Source organism: Adiantum capillus-veneris, chromosome 20 (assembly GCF_014529385.1).
Source record: "Adiantum capillus-veneris isolate H3 chromosome 20, ASM1452938v2, whole genome shotgun sequence".
Taxonomy (NCBI): Eukaryota; Viridiplantae; Streptophyta; class Polypodiopsida; order Polypodiales; family Pteridaceae; genus Adiantum; species Adiantum capillus-veneris.
The window spans coordinates 49,046,668-49,073,009 of NC_140950.1; positions in this window are offsets into that span (position 1 = coordinate 49,046,668).

The following is a 26,342-nucleotide window of genomic DNA, read 5'->3' on the forward strand; positions in this document are numbered from 1 at the left end:
TCAGAATTAAGGTTGCTATAAATATGGCAAGAGAATAATTCTCCCTCGCACCCCCGAGGGCTTTCATCACCTGTCTATTCTCTCTATTCTCTCTCTCTCTCTCTCTCTCTCTCTCTCTCTCTCTCTCTCTCTCTCTCTCTCTCTCTCTCTCTCTCTCTCTCTCTCTCTCTATCTATCTATCTATGTGTGTGTGTGTGTGTGCAGAATTTGTGATATTTCAAATCACCATTGTCTGCATCCTAGCCGCTAAAAGCTAGGTGGTGCCCCTTGTTCTCTTTATCGTGACAGGCTTGTGGCGTGCATCGGCTCCCGACGTTTTAGAGGCCATCGAGGTCCGTGTCTCGCTTTGCTCCCGTCAGTGTCACTTCCTTTCGGTGTTGGCTGGGGCATGCCTTTGGTGCCACTGCTTGATTCGGTGTCGTATCCTCGTTCTTTTGGCATATCTTCTTCCTTTGTCGATGGCATCGATGTCAAATTTCCTTGTTTTTTTACTTCTTGTATGACGTGCATGTGCTTGTTTGAATGTGTGTGTGAACGTATGCATGCTTGTGAGTGTATGTGTGCGTATGTATTCGGGTTGTGGGTGTGTACAATGGTGGTAGGGGTGGTAGGGGTGTGGCATGGGAACGGGAGAGAGAGAGAGAGAGTAATTATATATATTATATATAAATATATTATGTGCAGGCTTACACTGAGATGGCATGCAGGGACAAAGGGGGGGGAGAGAGAGAGAGAGAGAGAGAGAGAGAGAGAGAAAGAGAGAGGAGAACGAGAGGGTGGGGGGGTTGAGAGGGATGTGTTTTACCCTTCTGCACCTGCAGGGCTGAACTAAGGGAGAGAGAGAGTGGTGATGCGCTCCACGTTTGGGCTTACAAGTGGGGAGAGAGACAAAGAGGGAGAGAGTGAGATGGGGGGAGGGAGTGTTGAGGGGTGTGAATGAGAGAGAGAGAGAGAGAGAGAGAGAGAGACCTTCTATACTGCGACTTTGAGGCCTGACACAGACAGCACGAGAGACAAAGAGAGAGAGAGAGAGACAGAGAGAGAGCGGGCTGCATCTGGCCTGGCCCCGATAGAGAGCGAGAGGGGGCGGAGAAGGTCAACGGGATCGGGGGGGGGGGGGGGGGTAAGCGGGCCAAGGGGGTGAGGGTGAGAGAGAGAGAGGGTTCAGGGGCGAGGGGGTGTTGCGTGTAATGAGAGAGAGAGAGAGAGAGAGAGAGAGAGAGAGAGAGAGAGAGAGAGAGAGAGAGGTATTATTGGTTGCACCTTTGGGCCGACAGAGAGAGAGATAGAGGGAGGCCAAGTCCAAGGGAATGAGGGAAGAGAGAGAGAGAAGGTAAGGGGTAGAGATGAGGGAGAGAGGGGTTGGATGGCGTCCCACCAGAGGGGGAGGGAGACAAGAGGGGAGGAGAGGGGCTTGGTGAGGTGGTGAGTGTGTGTGTGGTGTGTGTGTGTGTGTGTGTGTGTGTGTGTGTGTGTGTGTGTGTGTGTGTGTGTGTGTGTGTGTGTGTGTGTGTGTGTGTGTGTGTGTGTGTGTGTGTGTGAATAATGCAAGAGAGAGAGAAAGAGGTTCTTGTCCCTTGCATTGCGGGCCAAGGGAGAGAGAGAATGATAATATTCTATGCACCCTATGGGCTTGGTGGAAGAGAGAGAAGGAAAATAAAAGATGAGAGGGAGTGTGTGGTGCCAAAAGGAGGCATGGCGGCCTAATTCACGCACGCAAGTTGGTGGCGGCAATAATAATACAAAAAAACATTTTTTTTGTGTTGTTTTTACCTCCGACTCCCTGAATGGGTTGATTCATGCGGCCTTGGTCTCAAAAACCGGCCAACTTCAGTTTCTTTGGCCGGCGGGCTAGAGGGCGGTGCGGCTAAACCGGTATCAGTGTCCTTTGGTTTGGTTAGTGGTTAGTGGGATAAAGTTCTAATAAGCCCAAAGAAAGAGAGGAGGTTATTGAGCACGTGGGCAGCTTAGAAAAAGAGGCATGGGCATCTTAGAAAAAATGCTCGAGGGTGAAGAACTATTCATATAACGTGCACTCAAAGGGTTTTTTAAAAACCCCTTTACTTACATGCTCAAGGTAATAAAATGACCCCTTCTGTTTTAATAGTCCTGTTAAAATCTTAAAATTTTGGCAATTAAAAAACCCATTCATTTGAACTCATGTGGTAACTTACATGTCTAAGAGGTGAAATCCCCGAGGAAAAATGTAGAATGAGTTGATCAGCTATGAGCAATATGGACTGAGTTGGAACCTCATTACCTTTCTTTGTACAATCCATTGCATCTGCACTCTTTATCTAAAAGGCTCTCTTTTTATGCACCAAAATTGTAAAAGGGTTCAAACATTTCCAACTCATTAGGTAAGATCTTCCTACGCACACGATGTCCACCAAAAATATTGACAAGTTCAACGGTGTCGGCTTTCATACATGGTAAACAAAAGTGATAGGAGTGCTCATGAAGAAGAATCTTTGGAGCATTGTAAAACCGCCATCTGCTTTGGGGGAAGCCTCAACACAAACCTTGAATACTCAACAACACGCCAAAGATGAAAAATCACTTTCAATCATCATCACTGCACTTGAAGATGACTTCATTCATCACATAGATGATGTTAAATTTGTGTTTCATGCTTGGCAAATATCCTAAAGCGTCTTTTTGGTGCTCGAGGAAAGCACTCCAAAATGAGCCTCAAAATTCAACTCTATGGTCTCACTATGCAAGAGCAAGATGATATTGCCAATCTCATTAACAAACTTAAGATTATCTCAACCCAGATTGTCTATTCCAAGGGACGAGTCCCAGATGAGGATAAAATTTCTGACATTGTAATTGTACTCAAGGAGAAAGATCATTCCCGCACTTGAAGATGTAATCAATCTACTTCTAGAGGAAGAAAAACAAATCCGCACTTACATAGGGTCTCAAAATAATGCATTTGTTATAAAAGGGAAAGGTTTATCACATTGTGGAAAAAGCAACCACAAATTGCAAAATTGCTTCCACATTAAGGTGTGCCCTCATTGCAATAAGAAAGGACAGGCACCCAACCGGTGTTTGTTCAAAGATAATGCTTAGAATCTAAAGAATCCTAGAGTTTTCAAAGGTAAAGTACACATTGTGTAAGAAGAAGAAGAAGGGGATATCAACACTATCTTTTATGAGGATGTATTGTACAAAGGGTTTCTGATACTTCCCCAAACCCAAATTTTGGAGGTAAGACCTACACTCTTTTGCATGAGAATCATCTAATGAGCCATATGCAGTTACCCTAAGTAACCCCATATTAGACTTGAGTAGAATCATGTGCTTTCTGTAAGCTTTAACTTATGGAGGTGTCTATTGGGGTAAGTCTATAGCTTACACTCAATATGTGACCAATCACTAAAGCCAAGCATACCAATCATGCACCCTTATGTTCTTGTATGCATCCCACTACATAGATCTCCCTAAACAATTGCTTCCTTATAGTCACATGCTATTTGGTATAGCCACATGTCACTTGACCTTTCTTTCACATGTGATCCAAATCACTTTCTAGCATTAAATGCCACCTTCCATTTTTTGAGACTATAAACGGCCACTATGTAAAGAATGTAACTCTCTCAAAGTCTAGTACAATCACTATGCTCATTTCATTATGAATGCTTTGTTTTTCTATTCACCATAGTCTTAACATTGTGTAGATGCTAAGTAGAAGTTAATCTATAAGTGTTAGTAAGTATTATTTTTTAATGTAAAGTGCCAACATTTGGTATGGGCTAAAGTCAAAGAAATAATGAAACATCGATAGACAAAGTGTAACAAACACTGAACGTATCACTACCATTCAACTAGTCTGAGAAGCGACATTTTTAAGTTTCAGAGGTAGAGGTGTTGTCATTAGTAAGTATGGTAGATGGAGGCAAGGTTTTCATGCTTACATTTTCCTATGCATCATCATCTAATGACATATTGTTGTAAATTTTCTCATATAACTCATAGGATAATTTTGAATTGGTTTGGTAGCTCAAGGTAGCCTCCATGGGGAATCATATGGCTCTTACAAGATGGGAGTATATCATCACTAGAGGGAGATGATCCAGTAGGGTGTATGTGTTCACTTTCCCTTCCTCGGACCTCCTAGCCATAGTACAAGTCCTCAACCAGTACTCCACCTCTAAAAAAATTTCTATGTCACTTATCCTTCTTTGCTTTGGTTGTCTGATACATTGTTTTTTTTTCATTTTAGAAGGTAGAAGTCCTCGTTTTTCTCAACTACCTTGACTACAAAGTTGACAACATTTTGCACTAACTTAAGGATCTCCTTCATACATTACCTGATTATGATCATGGCTTGTGGGAATTCTAGACATATCAAAGTTTACATCCTCGTCCTCATCCTTTGAGTGAACTCAAAGAGTATCTGTTTTCATTTTCTTGCTTCAATGGCACAATGGAAACATATTCCCACTCATCTACAAGTAGTCTATTCTTGCACCTCCTCCATTACCCCTTCAAACATGGATCACAAAAACATGAGAATATTTGAAAAAGCAAAGTACATGGGTTACTCATGAAGTATCCATCAAGAAAATGGAGGGAGAAAGAGCCTATAATGCATTGACATTTCCATAGTAAGTAGGCTATGTTGCAATCATTCCTTTGACACTAGCCAGAAAACTCTTTGAGTACTCACCTATGGGCTTCTCTTGTGGGTTGAAAGTTTTCATTAAAAAAGCTAACCACATCAGTTATGCACTTCATAGACCAACCATCTGGTTTGAGCTCCTAGTGAGTGAGTGTTCTCTTGTTCATAGAAGATGCGCCATCATGCTCTCCTTTACCATGTCTTGAAGTGGAGAAATTATGCATCATATGTAAGCATGTCAATTGATAGTACCTTGCCACAAAATAGTAAGGTATCCATGCCTTAAACTAAAAAGCAGCACCATCTAACCATACCCAGTGAGAGCGCAAACCATGCTCTTGCTATTGAAATCATTGCTCATGAAGCATAAAATAATGTTGAACAAATAGTGTGTCATGGTGCTTGTCGTCCGATATGTAAAAGTATAGCATCTTCTCAACAACACGTCCTGAGTTTCTCTCATAAGAGGTTTAAACCAATAGGATTACCTTGGTTGACCACCAATGCATGGATTGAATCTTGTTTTTTAGTTTGAAGGAAGAATTTTTTGCAAAATCAACAATAGACACAACTACAACATTAGGAAACTTACCCACGCAATCTTTAGACTATTGGGCATGCCCCCTAAGCACGAAGTTGTGCTTAATGAAGCTTTTGAGAGGATCATAGAAGAAGAAAATAAATGAAGCACTCTAAATATCTTCCACAACCAGATTATTTTTCTTCTTCTCACTTCCTTTGGCATTGACCTACTCAATTCCCATGTCCTCGAAGACTTACACAATCACTTCCCTACTATTATGATGTCATCTCATAAGGGCAAATGTTAACTTGCTAGCCCCAGATCTGGGGGCAATCTCCAAAACAAGCATTTTTTGCATCATATTCTCTATCATTAAGTTTAGGGCATAGAATGGATTCCCACAAAATCTTGATGTGTTGAAATATAGCTTGGCTAGTAGAATACTCACCTGAGTGACCCCTTCCATAAGAAATGGAGCATATACAAATATGACATTTTCCATGATTCCAAACTTGTCTTGGCGAAATACATCATATGGAGATGATACGCACACTAGCATGTATAACACTCTTTTAATTTCCAAACAAAGAATTCTTTAGCACCTTAAATTATCTAAGTGACAGCCCCACTACAAGGTAAGTACTCTTGAATCTTTTATACAGCTCCATTTATCAAACCATATATTACAGTCCAAATTAGAGCAAAATAACCAAGTCAAATAACACACATAAATAGGGTACCAAACAAGTATAGAGTAGCAAACAAAAATGCTAATAGAGTACCAAAACTATCCTAGATCACCAAAATTGAAGTAGGAATAGTGTACCAAAAACAAAAACAAAGTACCAAATTAGAAACACAAAAAGTGTACTCCATAATATAAACCTATAACATAGTAAAAAACTCAAAGAGTACCAAATTGGTCCAATACCAAATTCAAAAAAGTTCCAAACTATTTCAAGTGCTCTTGTATTGAACAGGGCTATAGAAAGCACCCATGAAATCAATACCATATCAAAACTGGTTGTAGAGAATACCAAAACAAAAACAAAAGTAGCCAGCTAGAATCAAATGTGGATAGAGTACCAAAACACAACACCATACCAAACTATAAAGGACTACCAAAGGAGAAAGATGCACCAAATGATAGTCCAAGTGCTCTGTTATTGAGAAAGGCTATAAAAATCACCCATAAGATCAATATCGTACCAAAACCGATCGAAGAGAATACCAAAACAAAAACAAACATACCCAGCTAGAACCATGTTTGGATAGATCACCAAAACAGAACACCATACCAAACTATAGAGGAGTACCAAAAGAGAAAGATGTACATGTTCCAGGTGCTCTGCTATTGGGAAAGGATATAAAAATCACACATGAAACCATTATAGTACCAAAATTGGTTGTAAAGAATACCAAAATAAAAAGTACCCAACTAGAACCAAATTTGGATAGAGTACCAAAACACAACACCATACCAAACTATAAAGGAGTACTAAAGGAGAAAGATGTACCAACTAGAGTAGGTGCTTTGCTATTGAGAAGGGCTATAAAAATCACCCATAAAATCAACATTGTACCAAAATTGATCATAGAGAACAAAAGTATCCAACTAGAGCCAAATTTGGATAGAGCACCAACATAGAACATCATACCAAACTATAAAGGAGTACCAAAGGAGAAATATGTACCAACTAGTCTAAGTGCTCTAGTATTGAACATGGCTATTAAAATCATCCATGGAACCAATAGAGTACCAAAAGTGGTCATAGAGAATATGAAAACAAAAACAAAAGTACCCAGCTAGAACCAAATTTGGATAAACTACCAAAACAAAACACCATACCAAACTATAAATGAGTACCAAAGGAGAAATATGTACCAAGTGTTCCAAGTGCTTTAATAATGAATATGGCTATAAAAACATCCATGAAATCAATAGAGTACCAAAGGAGAAGGAATTAAGGGATTAAAGACTACTATTATCTAAATTTGTTACATGAGAGTCATCGAGAAAATGTATGGGATGCTTGATAACACACTGTGAGTCAATTCTTGTCTTGCATATATCCTTTTTGTTAAATGAAATTCTTGTCTCCAATGTCCACAAGGCACAAACCAAATCCCTCATTTTGCACATGATATTGCTATGTCAAGGTTACTGTCTTTGACAAGAAGTAAGTGGCAATGCTTGATTCTCATCTCTCAACTCAAACTGAGTACTTGCTTCCACTATGTTTCTTCAATGAACACCCACAATACTTGATTCAATATCTAATTTTCTCAACTTGAAAAGTGTCTAATGTTGCATGAGCTCCTTGAGTATATCCGATTGTTTGAATAACTGAAGCCCCTTTTTGCCTTTTCCAACACCAAGCCATTGCTTTGCATATGTTTTTTCTTATTTGGAAATCCCACCTTGCTGGCACCAAGAGAACTCCTTTAATTTTTTCATTGATTGCATTTCTTTTTTACCCAATAGTTGCACATATAGGCTTGGTTACTGATATTTTCATTGATAAGACTAGGGTAACCGATTTCCATCATTTTTGTTGCACTTTGTATCTCTAAGTACAAATCAATGGAAGGGCCTGCTTCAACACTCCATTGGGGGGAGGGGGGGAGAGAGAGAGAGAGATAGAGAGAGAGACTCATCCTTGGAGAAAAGAATAATGTCATCAAAGAAAGTGCCAACAACAAAATCTTTTTACTCTCTAAAAATCATGTCCATCATTCGGTTAAAAGTTGGTGGAGTATTGGTAAGGCCAAAAGGCATCACCAAAAATTCATATAAGCCAAAGCTCATCCAAAAAACTGTCTTGTAGACATCTCCTGGTTTGATTCGGATCTGATGATATCCGCTTTTCAAATCAATCCTGCTAAAACATTAATATCCCTGTAGTAGGTCAAGAATATCATCGATCCTCGAAATCCAAAATCTGTTCTTGATGGTGATTTTATTGAGAGCTCTATAATCAATGCACATTCTCCAAGATCCATCTTTCTTTAAAATAAATAACATCGGAGAGCAGTAAGGTGAAGTACTTGACTGGATAAGACATTTTTCCAAGGTCTTTCACTTGGTTCATAATCTCTTCATTCTGGTCTTGGCTCACACGAGAGAGAGAGAGAGAGAGAGAGAGAGAGAGAGAGAGAGAGAGAGAGAGAGAGATGGCTCATAGAGATACAACAAGCAGCACACAAAGACATAATTTTGTGGCCATGGAGTGTGCAGAAATAGCAAGTTATCTCATGAGAAATACACACAACTAAGCTCATCTAGATCCACGTTGCAGTAAGGACCCACCCACAAATTGTTAGAATTGTTAAAAGACTTTTTTTACAACCCACCCTACATGTTTTTATTAAAAATCCATTTTTCTCTTCACTTTTAACTCTTCAAAACCACTTAGAAAGAGTTTCTTTTCACCACAAGGACAACCCATTTTGTACGACCAATGCTTGCTTTTAGCTAGATGGAATGGAGATAATTGAAGAGACACTTAAGCTCAAGTTGAGGCAAGAACCATGGCTATTGCTACTACCTTAAGCATTGAGGCTAAAAAATAACTCCAAGATGCCATACTTAGAGATGAACATGAGTTACAATGAAAGAGGCCACAGAATGGGAGTATCAAGTGTTTGACTTTAGCAATGTCACCACCATGATCACTTCCAAAGAGAGAGAGAAATCCTAGCATCAAAGCTTGCTCCCCTTTCTAATCATGAGATTTGAGTATTTAGGAGTAAAAGAGAATGTGTTCAAAATCTGCAGGAGGAGAGGATGAACTCAGAAGATCCCACAAAAGAAACAGAGCCTACATGAGGATCATGTTGATTCAAAAGCATCCCAAGTATCACCTTTTACTCAACAATGCACCATAAGAGATTCGGTAGGACCTGCTCTTTTGCCCAATTCCTAGATTTCATAGTTGGGACTCCCACCAAAGACTAATAAAGACAAGGATCACTTGGCTAAATTAACCCCCAATTATAAAAACTTAAATACGAGACATTGAACAAGGAATGTATGATGAAAACCTTAACACAAACCATAAAAACCTATAAGAGGATCCCCAATCTTGCTTGTAATAAAGATAGCAAGAATTCTCTTAATATGGCTAGAGACATTCAACAAAGCGGAACAGACAAATGTGCCATGGATTTCCTTCTTTCAAGGTGGCAAGGGTTTGTGCTATGACCTCTCAAGTCAACCAACATATAAAATCATTTAAAGATTCTATGCTAGACACATGTTTCTATTCTCCTCTTTCATGAAAACTACAAAAGAATTTTACATCGAGGATAGGATTACTTGATGAGAGAACCAAAGAACGGTTGACAATATCCTCAAGGTCTCCACACACACACACCCATCACACCTCTCACCACTCTCCCTTTCCAATTACACACTCACATTTAGACAAGGACAACACAATCTACACATACATGCATATAACCCTAATCAAGATGGTGAAATCTTGTAAGAGGAAGATGTAGCAGAACATAAGATAAGGAGAGAGAATCTTGCAAATCAATGTCCTAGATTTGTAGCCCCTAAATTCCACAACACACCTTTTGCAGCTAGGTATTTAGTTTCTCTATTAAAATTCAGTTGCTCCCAAACATTAGAGGCCCCTCTTTACACTTGAGTTTATTTTTGGTTGTTGCATGAACCCTAACGGGGTAGGTTCTTACTAAATATGTACAACCTAGCCATGTAGGCTTATGTTTGGTTATTGCATGAACCCCCATGGGGTAGGTTCTTACTAACAATGTACAACCAAGCCATGTAGGCTTATTAAAAATATTAAAAACACTTGTGCTATTGTAAATAGTCAAGACACATTATTGGTTTTATTGCTAAGTCCTTCTCTGTAGGTTCTAGTGTTCTAATCTACACAGCAAAAACTCACCATTAAATAAAAATAAAGAAAATACAATAATTGACCATTACATGCCATCTAAGTCAATTGGCTAAGCACATACAATATAAGGGTGCACAATATTGTAACCTCACTCCCACTAGGGATAGAAACTGCCCTTAGTCTCTCAATAAAGAATCTATTGGATTGTGAGTGTATAAAAGAGTGGAGAAGATATGGAAACTATGGAAAAAAATGGCTATTTTGTGTAGTGATGGTCTTGTGATCAACTATTTGTGCACAAATGAGTTGTTCTCCTTAGTCTACAAGTGAAGGTGGATCCTCATAAAGAGTGTGGAGGTAGGGATCCTCAAAAAGATCTTAAAAGAATGGTGTCGAATGAATTATGAATGTGCCAATGTGATGATAACTCTAAATGAAGCAAAACATCATTAATGACATGAGAAATCTTGAAAGTACCACAAAAACGTAGAACAAGATTTACTAAAACATTGATGTCAACACTTTTAATCCTTTATTTTGCAATTTGAAGTATAACATAATCACCTTCCCTAAACACATGTGCCTTGTGATGATTATTATCATGTTTAGGGAAGTTCTTGTGAATTATGTTTGATAGCCAAATGAACACTTGTATAAATGGAATGATAACTAATAGTGAAAGTATCAGTAGTAGGCACAATTGTTGAGAAGGGAGATGGGGAGAGCGGTTGCTTGCTTCCAATTTTCAATCTTGCTGGCACCACTGCTTTTCAACCGTGCATCATCCCTTCCAATTACCAAGTACTCACACACACCTAGACTATGGCAGCACACACACACACAACAGAATAAATTGACAAGGGAAGAGTGTAAGAGAGTGTACTTGAGGGGTGTAAGAGATGTAGACATAATCATGGAGTACACAGAGTGACACAATATAGCATAAGAGAGAGGGAAGGGAAAATTAAGAGCATCTACACAAGAAAGGCCTAAAGATTGCAGCCCCAAAATCCATGGCACTTCTTGTGGAGTTTGGTATTTGATATTTGATATTATTGTTGGTGCCAAAAGTTGAGGTCCCTCTCTTACACTTTAGTCCCACTTTAGTTATGAGTGGACCACATTACTCATTGCATGACCCTTTTAGGGTGAGTTCTCACTGTCCTATTTACAAAGCAGTCATAGTGGCCTATTGATAAAAGATCTAAAATATTGTGCTAGAATAAAATGACTAAGAGGATTATTATTTGCCAGTGCCTGCTTGTCAACTCCCAGAATTCCAATCTACAAATCATCATGCACTCACTATTAGTAAAATCAAATAAACATCACATAATTAACCATTAAGCTAGCTATCCCAATTGCAGTTAACCACATGCAAAAAGAGGGTGCCCAGTCTCATAACGTCCCTCCCACCAGGGATAGCAACTTCCCTCAATGCTCACTAAAGAATCAATTGGACCGTGAGTGATGAAATGTGGCGAAGGTCTAGGAAGTTGCGGAATTTTTTTTCAGGCATCCTCTTTAGGATGGCCTTTGAGGGTCAAAATATAGCGGTTATAAACCATGCTAGTGCATGTGGTGGTGGTCTCGTGATCATTGTTCTTCTTGGTCCTCAAGTGAAGGTGGAACTTCATAAATGTGATGTGTAGGTAGGGGTCCTCTGAAATCTCTTAAAAGAATAATGTGGAAAGCATTGTGAATGTGCCAATGTGAAGGTAAGTCTAAACAAAATGAAACATCATTGATCACAATAGAAATTTTGAATGGACAGTAAAAACAAGGGGCAAGTTTAACAGAAACATTAGTATCAACACTTTTGATCCTTCGTTTTTCAATGCAAAGCATAACATAGTCACCTTCTTTAAATTTGTGTGTCTTGCTGTGTTTGTTAGCATGTTTAGTGTAAAGTTCTTGTGAGTGTTTAATGGAAGAATGTACACCTGCATATCATGAAAATCAGAAGTAAAATCATCAACGACGGCAGGCACAACATTGGAAAGACGTGAATCAGGAGTAGGTAGAGAATGACCATACACAATTTCAAATGGAGATTTACCTATGGCAGTGTGAGTAGTGTTGTTATATGAAAATTGTAAAATATGCAGGTAATCATCCCATTTCTTGAGTTGAGAAGAAACATAAGCTTTTAACAAGTCAATGATAGCACAATTGGTGACTTCAGTTTGACCATTAGACTCAAGATGGAATGCAGAAGTAAAATCAAATGTTGTTTTAAGATTTTCAAAAACAGTAGTCCAAAAAGCAGTACAGAATTTGGAATCACGACCAGATATTACAACTTTAGGCAAACCACGATGTGGAAAGCTAGCTTTAAGAAATAGAAGTGCACCTTGATGTGCTGTGAGTGTTTTCTTACAAGGAATGAAGTATTCTTGTTTAGAAAAACAATCAATGACAGTCCAAATCATATCATGCTTGTGAACAGTAAGTGAAAATCCAATGACAAAATCCATTGAATTATGTTCCCAAGGTTTTTCAAGAATAGGGAGAGGGTGTAAAAGTCCCAATTTCTTACATGTTACTGCTTTGACCTTTTGACAAATCAAACAAGTTGAAACATATTGTTTAACATCAATTTTCATAGCAGGCCAATAGAAATCACAACATAAGTTTTGAAAAGTAGTATCAAATCCTCTATGTCCAACATAGGGTGGTTTGTGCAACTCTTCAATGATTAATGTATGAAAAGTTTTAATTATACACAATTTTTGTTTGAGATAAAGAAAGTTTTCTTAAATAGTGTATTCCAAAAATGTGTGCACATAATTTTCAATCATATGCAACCATGTGGGTTTGAAATCATCATATTGTGCATAAGTGTCAGGTGTTGAATCAAATGAAGTACCCATAATGGTTGATAGACTATTAAGAGATGGTCTTTGACTCGAAGCGTCAGCTACATTCTCCTTACCAGGTTGGTATTGAATGCTGGGATGAAAACTTTGAATGAAGGCATCCCACTTAATATGTTTATCGTCTATTAAGAGTTGAGACAGTATATACTTGATACTTTGTAGATTAGTTTTGATGATTAAATCAGTACCCATTAAATAGTGTTTCCAAATTTTAAAAGCATGTACAATAGCAGTCAACTCTTTGTCATATGTACTAAATTTTGCTTCGGACGGTTTAAACTTACGACTTTCAAATGCAAGTGGATGATAATCTTGCATAAGGATTGCACCGATACCTTTTCCACTAGCATCAGTGACTACGACAAAGAATGGTCTATAGGAAATTATAGTATTGGTGCATTTATCAAAGAATTCTTGAGTGCATTAAAGGAACTTTCTTGCAAATTAGACCATGCATAAGGAGAAAGTTTCTTAAACAAGAGAGTGAGGTAATGAGATTTGTAAGCAAAGTTACGTACAAACTTTCTGTAATAACTGCATAGACCAAGAAAAGAATGAAGTTTATGAAATTTTTTGGGTCTAGGCCATGATTGAATGGCTTCAATTTTCTTAGGGTCTACATGTATTCCCTTGCCCGCAAATATTCAATTTCAGATTGGAAAAATGAACTCTTTTTAGGATTCAGATACGAGTGGTTGTGTGCAAGTAGTTCAAATACACGTGTTAAGTGCTCTTAATGTTCTTGTTCTAATTTACTGAATACAAAAATGTCATCAAAGAATAAAATCACAAAATCTTGATGGCCATTGAAAATTATGTTCATCATGCGTGTGAATGTGGCTGGTGCATTTGTTAGACCAAATGGTATGACAAGAAATTCATAATGTCCCGTTTGTGTTTTGAAAACAGTTTTGTAAACATCTGGATTAAACATTTTGACTTGGTGAACCCTAATTTGAGGTCAATTATTCTAAAGAGTTCACTACCCGATATAATATGTACTTTTTGGTCTTTTGGGCATGAAGGTGGAATTCCAGGTGGTAGTTCATGCATGACGTGATTTCTAAATTGTGAAAAAAATTTATCATGAGAAGGGTTATATGAGGTTTCAGTTTCAATGGAAATTTGATTTACCAGCACCAGATATATTTTCCCTTGTTTTTGAATCACTCTTTTGGCTTGAGTGTGAGAGAGAAGTGGAAATTTTGGATGTGCTAGTGTTGCTTGAATGGAGAAATTTTTATTATTATGAGTGAGAGACATGGTATGCGTTTTATAATTAATCAACGGATCAAATTTATGTCAAAATGGCATTCCCAAAATCACGTCAAGACCATGCAATGATGCTACCAAAAATGTGCATGCTTGTGTAAATTCACCAATACAAACTGCAACAATGATTGGGTTTTGCAATTAAAATATTGATTATTAAAAATAGTTTTGACTTTGTGAGGTGAAGAAATTTCAGCGACAGAGAGAGTTGTTGTGCCAACCGTGTAGAAATGAAATCATGGCTACTGCCATCATCTAAAAGAATGGTGACACTTTCACCCTTGACTGTGCCTTGCACTTTAAACAAAGTATGAAGAGATATAGGAGTACATGAAGATGGGTCATGATCATACTCAAGATAATATTCCTCACCGTAATTGGCTTCCACTTCATTATCGTCAATATTAACAGTAGCATTGTTGGGTGGTTGTTGTTGAAGGATCTTTGGTTTGGATTTTTGGGTGACTCCATTGGATTGGCCATTGGGTTGGCCATTGCTCTTAGCAGGACCTTTTGGGCACTTATCTGCATAGTGACCATACTAGACACTTTACCTTTTTATTACCATTAGAATTTTGAGAAGGATGTTGGTTGGAAGAATTTTGGTTGCCTCGTTTGCTGCATGTTGTTGTTGTTGTTGCCATAAGGTTGAGAAGTTGTAGCAAAATTGTCAAGAAGGTTTGTGTGTGTGGGTGCAGACATAGCTTACACAGTTAGAGAGAGAGAGAGAGAGAGAGAGAGTACTTGGATTTTGACTCAAAAGGTGTTACATAAGTACACACCATATCCTAAAAATATGTACATAGAGGGCTTTATTTATAAGCCTGGAGTAGATATCGAGTTGGAGCTCCTCCCTTTCTACTTAGCTTACACATAGCCATACAACACATTGGCCAAATGCCAAACAGTAAGGTATACAAGAGTATAGATGTTTCCCATAGTGATGAAAGGACATGCCTATCCCAACAATCCTCCCCTAAGGCATGGACTATACTAATGAAGCAGAATCGAGACCTAAAGCCACATAGGCTAATAGTCACACAGATTGAGGTACTCACACAGACTAAGTGGCCTCGTCATATGGTGTCACACAGACTAAGAAATCCTCCCCTTAAACAAAAAAGGTGGAAGACCATTTACACCCGGGGCTGTCACTTTTTAAAATGTGTATGATATCGCGTGAGTTAAACGGAGAGGATTATTAAAAGACCAAGATGTATAAAAATGTATACATACAGAGGGGGGTGGGGGTTTTTTAAATAGGCTCACAGTGTAAGTATAGTATGTATATTGGGGTATTATTGATAAGTGACTGCCCCGGGCATTTACAGTACATCAATATACTCACAGAAGTAGTTGGGGGCGGCACACACACTCCACACACATGGAGACAATTCTCTACCTGTTGAGCTGCATCTTCGTCCTCTTCTTCTACAAGATTGACTATACTTTTGTCTTTGTTGTTGCTTCCTTGGCATTTTGATGGTGGATGACCTTTGATGCCACAATTCCTACAATACTTGTTCTTGTAGCAGTCCTTGGAGAAGTGTTCAGGATTGCCACATTCATAACACTTCTTGTTATTTTGCCCTAGATGATGATGATGATATAAAATAAGCTCCTCCATTGATTTAGATTTCTTCTTATTTTTCTTTTCTTCTTCATGGATTTCCCCTGTAACATATTGTAGAGAAGGTATGGGTTCCTTTTGCTCTAACATTGTGACTATGTTGTCAAAACTTTCAGGTAGAGCACTCAAGAGCACAGCAACTTGATCTTCTTCTGGGACTTGGCACTGAATGTAAGTGAGCTGCGTGATTATGCTCATTAGCCTGTTAACAAGGCTTGGAACATCCTCCTCTTGGAGCATAGTAAGTTTGTAAAGATTTTTCTTTAAGATAATCTTACTTTGCTTTTGTTTAGCACCAAAGTTATGTTCTAGAATATCCCATTCTTGGATTGCAGTGGTGCAGCTATCTATAAAGTGCACATAATTATCATGGAGTAATGTGATAATTATGCCGAGTGCTTGTTCATCTTAGCTTGTGTCTGTGCGATTTGGGTCCTAGTGAGAGTGCCTATTTTCAAAGTCTAAGAGGGGTAGAAACTAAGGTTTTGAATTGCCAAAGAATACACTAAGTAAACACATAAGTATAACTAGCATGGCTAATAATAACCAAAAGAGTAGAATGAACATTGACAACTTTTACGTTGCACATGAAGGTGCTAATGATGATGTCCCATGTTTATCAATTATCTTGTTTCTAGGTGGCATCAAGCTATGGGCAACCCTACTTTGCAAGCCAAAGTTACCCAACAACTTTGTGCTTATGGGATTTCCCTTCCTCTCTAAGAGGAGAGAGAGTTTAGGAGGCCTCTTGATGAGACTCCCAAAGAAGACTCTCTCCCATAAGAGAGGAGGAATCCAAAGAACGAGAAAGAAGTGAATCCCTAAGTTCCTCTAAAGATGTGGCCCCATGAAGACAGTGGTCTAGACTATCGCCAAATCCTCCCAAGAGGAAACGGTCAACCCATAGTCCTTCTCCTCGTCACTCCAAAAGGGAAGAGAGGAAACAAAGGAAGAAAAAGGCAAGAAAGAGGTCACCCTCTTCTCCTTCTTCTTCACCTTCCTCCTCTTCTGATGAAAGCTATGGCTATTCTCCTAGAGAATATAAGAGGGGAGGACATTGCAAATAATACCTTGCATGGCGAAGATTACAAAAGTTCAAAACTATGCTGTTGAGCGGGTCCCCACTGAAAAGCTTTGCCTTTGCCTTTCAGTTGGTCCATCATGGGAACAACAATATTAGCATAGTTTTTAACAAACCTTCGATAAAACCTAAAAATCCTTAAAAAATTTGTAACTCTTCCAGATTTTTAGGAGAAGGCCACTGCCGAATGGTATCCACTTTAGATTGATCCATATTTAGCCCAATAGCTGAAATAACATGCCCAAGATAGTGAATTTCTTCGTTTAGAAAATCACACTTAGATTCCTTGGCATATAATTGATTTGTTCGTAACAATTTGAACACCTGCCTCAAATGTTGTAAGTGTTCTTCTTTAGAAGCACTGTATACTAGAATGTCCTCGAGAAAAACAATGACAAATTTGCCAAAGTACGGCTTCAAGCCACTATCCATAAGTGTCATGAATGTTGCGGGCGCATTGGCTAACCCAAAAGGCATAACCCAAAACTCTCAGTGTCCAAACCTTGTTCGGAATGAAGTTTTGGGTATATCAGCAAGTCGAATACGTACTTGGTGATAACCTGACTGCAAGTCTATTTTTGTAAAAATACGAGCATGAGTGAGCTTGTCGAACGACTCATCAACGAGTGGCAATGGGTACTTGTTCTTAACAGTAACTGCATTTAAGCCACAGTAGTCTACGCACATGTCCATACTACCATCTTTTTTCTTCACTAATAGGATAGGAGAAGCCCATGGTAAAGAAATTGGTTGGATAAACCCTCTGCTAAGATAGTCAACAAGCTGACGTTTCACCTCAGCAGCTTCATATTACCTCATGCGGTAGGGTGGTTTACTGATTGGTTTACTGCATGCAACCACATCAATACTATGTGGCATCCATCGTGTCAGAGGTAATCCTGATGGAAAATCATTAGGAAAAACATCATGAAATTCCTTTAATAAAAATTTTAAATCACTAGCAATCTTTGCTTATTGAGAAGTAGCCATTGGTGGAAGAGATGAGAGAGAAGCATGCGGCGTTGAGGAATGTTCAACAGATTCAAAGTCAGAGAGAAAATGAGATGATGAGTAACACGAGAAAACTTGATCTATTTCATTATCAGAAATCAGCTGCATAAGCTCAGCTGTACATATCAATGGTGAAGAAGGTACATCCTTCTCTCCTAACAACAACACATGTGTGTCATGGGATTCAAACATCAAGCTCTTGTGCTCATAGCTTCGCTTCAGTGATGGTCCTAGGCTATGTAACCATTCCCTACCAAGGACCACGTCTACCCTCTCCATGTTCATAACCTGAAAATCCAAGGATGTGGAGTAGCTTTGCACTTCCAATGGTACAGCTCGAACTTGAGTATCCCAGATTTCGGCATCATATCCATTCATCATTGCTACCTTGTAGCGGTGGGTACTCGGAGTTTGAGGCAATTTGAGTTTTTTCACCAATCCATAATTAATGAAATTGTGAGTAGCACCGTCATCTACCAAGATGCACACCTTGTGCCCTTGCAGAGATCCGTGCATACGTACTAACTCATGTGGTCTGAAGGTTTGTTGCCACATGGAAGCTGTGAGACAACATTCATGCACCACCTTTGTGTGTGTTACTTCCATTGTAGAGAATCATGAGGAAGACTCAAGAGGGAACAGTTGCACCATGTGCATTGCTTTCTCCTTGCCATGAGCATCAAATTTCCCCTTGGGACAATCCTTTTTGGATCACTTAAGTATCTACACCCATGGCTCGAATTCATTTTATTACAGAGAGTAGTGGAGTGGGTCTAACATAGCAAAATTGTTGAGGGATAGCTCCTTTTGGACTTCTTCTGGCTCAATAATGGTAAAGCCGTAGGCAAGTCTTAAAAAATCCCACTATTAATGTTAGGAGCAAATCTAGGGTGGATGATGGCGAAGAACTGCCATGGCTTGTAGGCGTACAGAGTAGGGAAAATAGAGGACGAGATGGAGAGAGAGAGAGAGAGAGAGAGAGAGAGAGAGAGAGAGAGAGAGAGAGAGAGAGAGATCGACATAGTATTGCAAAAACAACTCATGCTATATGCTTGTATTAACTTCAAAAAGCCTTTTACATATATAGATTAAAACCTTCCATGCAAACTGAACTTGGACTCCATGCTATAGAAGATCCATTTCTCATGGGTTCTGACCACAGAAGCTTGAAAACCCAACAATCCCCCCCTCAAGCCTGAACTAGACAGACCACTCTCATGATACCTCGAGTTTTTGATGTACTCGTCAACCGTGAGTTTTAGGTTCTCTCTCAGCCAAGGATTTCAGGTGTATCCATAACCTGGTGCTATGATAGTAAACCCCCCTTTGAACACATAGGGTGTAGGTCCAAAAAATTAGCTACCACTAAATGGAGTTTTTGATTCACTGCCAAACCTTGGGTTTAAGGTGTACCCAGTAACCTCATGAAAGTGCAACAAAAATGGGCTAAGAACAAATACTTTTGGAAGGTCTTACCACTTGATTGTCGTGGCAGTGTCTATAACCCATACAATTTTTGGCATGACAATAACTGACAAAAAATAGATAAGGTAAAAAAAAGCTTTGATTGGAAAAGATAATTTGTTGACAAAAGACAAACCTTGAATAAAACTATAACACTAAATTGGCAAAAACAGTTTTGAAATATGTGAGAAGATTGGTGGTTGCAGTCAAGAAGTATATTGGTTGGAAACCCTCTCAAATGTGAAAAGCTTTTGGAGGCTTGGTAGCAAAAACACTCCAATTGATCATGTAAATTGGCCACCCCTGCCAAACTTGTCGAATTTGAATGCCATATGTGAATCTGTTGAGTTATCAAATCGTCAATCTTCAATCTTAACTGCCTCTGTACTGACATTTTAAATGCTTGTCAAAAATACAACTGCCACCCACTATGCCAGATAATGTCAAAAAACTACCAATCGTTGCAGCTCTCAGTGTTTTAAAACACCTTTTCTACTCGCGCCAACGTCGTCGATGCTCGTAAACAGGCTTCACAATTTTGGCCGATTGTTTGCGGGTCGCCGCAATGGACGTCCATAGCATAGCTCTCAAGCATCAACATAAATTTATCGATACAGGGGAAGCGACTCAGATGAGGCATGGAAACTCCCTAGGGTGTCAATCCTAATGAAGTGAACTCAAAGAGATGCAACTACTAACTCTACAAGCAAATCAAACGCACTAAAGCCAAGTAATCTGCCTATGTCCTTCTACACAGCTCTACAGTCATCACGCCCGTTCACCATGCAAATCATATCGGAATCGCACGAAACTTGAAGGGAAGCTACAGGGGACTATCAAGAACATATCCTATCATTGTCACAGCATTCTCGAGAGGTACACAAGCGCGATCGTTCGTCCCACATTACGCAAAAACAGTAAACAAATGATTCTAAAGGGTCGTTTTTAGGTCTCTAAAGCCTCTCCTAGGGTCAAAACAACATAAAATACGCATATAAACACTCAAAACAGCGATTTAAGGCCTAAACGGACGCGTTTGAAACCTTCACCGAATCTTGAATGCTTACACTTGAATGAAAGAGCAGAGTAAGAGGAACACAATGCAAGAAACAAAACTGAATTTGGATTACCGTAGCCACAGAAGCGATGATTACAAGTTGGAGCAAAGAGGTAGCTCTCTGTACGTAACGCAGTAGTCCCTTATCTTCAAAAAATAATCTCTCTTTTCCCACTAACCTTAGTGTACTATATACCTAGGGCTTTCTAAAGTGGCCGGCGGCCAACTTCTCATGGACCTTTACATACATCATTGGAAAAATTACATCTTTGACTCAGACTTGACAGAGACGATTGTCATTAGACTTTTACAGGGTTTGATGTATTAAACATCGGAAAAATAATGTGACCACATCAAAACTTTGGTCGGTTGACCCAACGGGCGCCTTGGCTAGGTGGGCACTTGTATGTTGTTATCGCCTCCAAACACCGATGGTGTGAAAAGGTTCTTGGTTGAAGTCTAAAGATCAAAATGGAGGGACCTTTGTTGAATCAAGTATGAAAAGACAAAAAATTAATAATAACCATATGCAGAATCTGATGAACCAGGAATCTGTGCGTAGGAGCTGCTGTCCCCGGTTGAAGCAAGGTGTGCGTCCCTCTTTTGGCTACCAATGGCTACTGCTACACTCTCTCTTAGCAATGTTGAAACTCACAAAGTCCCCACGGTTTACTGCTCTACAACTGTGATGTTTGCTTCACCTACTATGCTTGCAATTGCATCTTAGAACCTGTGCCTCCAACCACCTCAAAATCCACCATGTGTTGAGATACCCGCCTAGGCTCGCCTTCTCTTGCTGCAGTTCAGCCTTTGCAAGGTATCTTGTTGACAACGCTTACTCCTTTGATGACATCAACGTCCTCCTGAATTCTCTGATGCACCGCGTGAGCAGTGACCAATTCGAACCTGCACTCAAGCTTGCTAACAAGCTCAACAAGATTCAAGCCTAGTACGTAGGAAAACACTGCAGAAGCTTAAAACCGCCTTGAGAGTTGCCCACTATATCTGGGCTCTAATGCCAGAGGGCAAAGCTCGGGTGGATGTTGGAGAAGAATTTCCATGGCTTGGAGGCGTGCAGAGCAAGGAAAATAGAGAACAAGATGGAGAGAGAGAGAGAGAGAGAGAGAGAGAGAGAGAGAGAGAGAGAGACAGAGAGAGAGAGAGAGAGATCAACACAGTATTGCAAAAACAAATCATGCTATATGCTTGTATTAACTTCAAAAAGCCTTTTATATACATAGATTAAAACCTTCCATGCAAACTGAACTTGGACTGCATGCTGTAGAAGAATCGTTTCCCATGGGTTATGACCACAAGGGCTTGAAAACCCAACAATTAAGCCCGACAAGGGTGTGCATCATATCTCACATAGTGGGCTCAACAATACCGATAATAGATCCCAATCCCACTTACCCTAATATAATTAACAAAATCAACCATTAATAGGCTACTTAAGGACCTCTCTTCTTAAGCAAGAAAATAGAAACCAAAAGCTATGATACCAATGTAATGAAAATGGCCTATGAACTTTGAGAATAGCGAAATTAAGAGAATTACAGTGAGCATTTTGGTGAGATCACTTTCAGAACATAGAGGGTGAACTTAATTGATGGTAGAAACATGAACATAGTACTTAATTAACTTGGCATGAGCAATACTTTTGCAAGAGAGAGAGTATTAGAGAACATGACAATAGTTGAGGACCGGATTTACTTGGAGCCGGTACCCCCTCCGAAAGGTGCTTGTATTATAGATTCTCCCATCAAGAGAGACTTGGTACAATACAATCTTTGTGTTCCTTGTGACCTTGGTGATGCTATGAATATGGAAAGCTTCATGCATCACGAGCATAACATAAACTTTGGCAAAAGCATTAACTATCCCAAACCTCAGTCACAAGGCCTCAAACACATTTGAAGGTGGAGAGAGCTAGCGGGGAGTGAGGGTAGGGAAGAGAAAGAAGAATCATTCATAGGAGAGAAGATCACTCTTCTTGCTTAGCATAGCATAATAGCATAGTAATGAAGATGAAGAATATGGCAAGCTTAAGCATTGAAGCATGGCTCTTAATTGGATTTGCATTCCATAGCCAAGATTATTGGTGTAGGCTCTCCACTTCTCAACAAGCTTGCAGAAGGAGATGGAGCTCTTGCACTTTACACTCCACACAATGAGAGTGTGTGTGTGTGTGTGTGTGTGTGTGTGTGTGTGTGTGTGTGTGGGACTATAACCCCCTCTCATGCTTAGTCCACACCTCTCTCTCTCTCTCTCTCTCTCTCTCTCTCTCTCTCTCTCTCTCTCTCTTATTATTTGATTATTTCATTTGGACATGTGTCCTCTTTTTCCTCTTTGAGAGAAAGAACTTGATTATTTATTTTAATGCATCTAAATTCTCATTGGACCCCTTTAAATCCTATCCAATAGGATTCAAGCACATCATAAGGGCCACATGTGGAGGATCATTTGAACATGTGTTTTTTATGCTTCTTAAGTCATTTGGTTTGAATTGAATACTTCAAGCACTTAGTCAATCAAGCATGACAACAGTTGATGTCTCTTGAGAGTTTATCTTTGAATTGAACACTTCAAGAACCTTAGTCAATTTAAACATAAAAATCACCTCAAGATTGGGGCAACGTTCCCACAAACATTTTAAGAACTTTAGTTAGCAAGCCGACAAGCACCTCATGCTTGGGTAGAGTTCCCATCTCAAGGTTAGCCCTAGCTTGCCTAAGGTCAAAGAACTTTTTAACACTAAGGTTTGGAGGTCTTTAATGAAGCTAACCCTCAGGTCTTTTAAGCTCCATTAGACGCACGTTGCTCTTTGATATACTACCTCCTTTTGGACCCCTATTGGGATGTAACCATCTCTCGTTTTGGTCCCTTGTTGAGGTAAATCTAGAAGCACTTATTGCACATTGCTCTTTGGTAGACCGTCTCCTTTTGGACCCCTATTGAGATGCAACCGTTTCTCCTTTTGGTCCCTATTGACATAAGTCTAGAAGAACATATCTATATCGTAACTCTTGTTCCCCTTTTATCTTCTTATATTAAATGATCAATTTAATATGAGAAAATCATTTGGTAAAGTTAGATATTATATTTTATGACAGACCATGGTAGACTATATTTGTCATCGTTGGCTGCTAGGTTGAGTAGTTTGTATGCAAATTCCAACCAAGTGGTTTGACATTGCAGAAGCTAAGCAAGGGGTTTTGATTGCAAAGTGAACACCCAGGATTACCGATTCCTGCTGCTTGTTTTTCACTAATATTTCCTTTAGTGTTTAATAGGCCACCGATACCTACATCTTCAAAGCTAGTTTTATGGTAAGGTTTTCAAAGTACACAAAACTATGGGTAAGTGAACGTTATATGCAATCTCCAGGTACGGATATGATTTGGTTTATTTTCATTTTTGAATATGCTTTGCAAAAATTTTCAAGTCAGATGAATAAGCTTGAATGCTTTCATCCATTTTTTCTCTTCAGAGAGATGACAAGGTCATGTAAGAGCCAAGAATTTTGGGCCGCAGTGTCCCAAAAGCATTTGTGCATTTTGCATTATTTTCTTTGGTACATGCTGACACATGGGATACAACATGGTCAAGTAGCTCAAGGAGTTTTGTTTAGCCAATGTGGAGCAAGGTTAATGAGGTCCTTCTCACGCACATCGCAGCGTGTTTGCAGTTACCTGCACACACACGTACATCTTGTACTTGAAGGATGTTTTTTTCAGACATCCTTCTTTGAGACATATTCCACATGTGGAGATATGAGTCTCTAGGACTGACACTGGAGTCCTTTTTCATAAATTATGTGTCGCAAAAAGTCCCTAAGTGCTGGTCAATAATCCGTTTATAAGACCATTTTGAGCATGTCATATCAGGAAAAATTTCAGTGGCCGAAAATTTTCAGATACTTAGAATGACTTGTTAAGGTTACAAGTGCGGCTAAGAAACATTAATGGATGGTTTTTTATAAATATAGAAAGGCTATCAGTGTTTGATGAAAATATTTCATTGTTTGTACCTAGAAGTGACTCATGTTTCACATTCTATTATGGTTCAAATGTTTCAGCAATGCTTGCAAATGACTACATTAGAAAGTATTTAGTTTTTTTCTAAACTATTTACACTCCTTTTTCATGTGTGCTATGAGCATCATATTTGCCATAAGTATTAGCAAGTATGGTCATAAATATGTAGGTTTGGATTTGTTTTTGCTAAATGCATGCACAATAGGTGTTATGGGCCCTAGTGTTTAGCAAAGGCTAATTTGGAGTGGCATGCACATTCATGACATAGATCTAACATTCTATTAGTCATGGCTTGGTTTGGGTGCTTGTGGATATTTCACATTAACCAAGATGGTTATTGATACCATTGTTGATTCCTCAACAATGTTCTAAGGTACTATGATCCCAGTTTACCAGTTGTTTTGGAAGACTGTCTGTAAAGACTGGGGAAACACACATCAGTACTATCATTTATCCAAAGGGAATATATTTATTCCAAGTGTAATCTTGTGCTAAAGGATATGCGAAGCACGTACATTAGCACCAAGCAATTTTATTAGAAAGCATGTATCGCTCTAGTTGGAATTTTCTTACCATAAGGTAAAGCATGTTTGCGGCTAAGTTTAGTCTCTTTATGTTTCAATCAGGTTTTCAACCTTGAACACTCATTATGGTGGGGTTGATTCCTGATGCAATAAGATAACAAGTAAAGGACTTATGTTTTGTTGATGGGTTACATTAGCCAATTACTTTCATGGAAAGTGAAAAGAGGTACTCTTTGGCGTACATCTTTGTTGTGATAACTCGTTTAGCATGCATTCAATTTCAAGTCTTACATAGACTTGACAATCTTTCTCAAATTAAGTTTATGGCTAGATGATCTTTCATCTATCTCCATATTGAAGGGGGCTTGTGTTTAATGCAAGAAAGGGAAACATTCTACAAGGTTCCCAATCAAAGCATAATGTATCTCGCTACCTCAACCTTTTTTTTTTTAAGTGATCGATATACACTGCTTGACTAGAAATCTTGTAAGTGGCCTCGAGATGGACTATTTAGCTCACCCAAGACTAAGACTATCTAAAAAAAGCTATGCTCTACACATGATTGGATTGATCATCTCAATGGGATTTGGTCCAAAAAGTGGACGATGAGCAAATGGGGGCAAGTTATTGGGAACATCTGGAGAGCCAAGTGTGAAGAAAGGTACAAAGTTTTTCTTTGGAGAGCTCTATTTGGCTTCTTCCCGAGCAAAGACAGAGCCAAAAATAAAGGTCTTGACGGTACCTGCATCAAATGCAAGCACCTGAATGAATCCCTTTCACACTTATACACTCTCCTTGGCTTGAGCCTAAGGATATTTGTTGCCTCTATTTCCTTTTCGAGCAAGGACTACTTGATCTTTAGCCATTCCGTGTGTTCATGGTCCGTAGCCTTTCCTTGCATTTTCTTATGGCCTAACTCTTCAAATCTAGATTTACAGATTGATATTGTGTGGTTGTTGCTCCTTTTTGGCATAGGATTCACTCTCTTGATTGCAGATTGAATTTTTTACTAAATCTCTTTTATGAGTCAATAGTTTCCTTGATGGTGTCCTGGTTAAGCTCCTCCACAGTTCGAGACACCAAAGCCTTGAAGTGAGAAATTTTTAACTCCTCTTATGCTCCCCACCTGCAAGAATGCTAGAAGGACCGTGTCTATCTTGTTTGGAACAAACTATATTAAAGTCCCCTATCAAACAAAACTCCCCTTCTATTTGTATTTCTGCAAGATCGTACCATAACATCTTTCTACCCTTGGAGTCATTAGGTGCATAGATATTGACAATAGGGAGGAAGTCATTATGTATCTTAATAGATACTGCAAGAGCCCTCCCTGATGGGTGCTGAAAAACAACTTTAGGCTCCA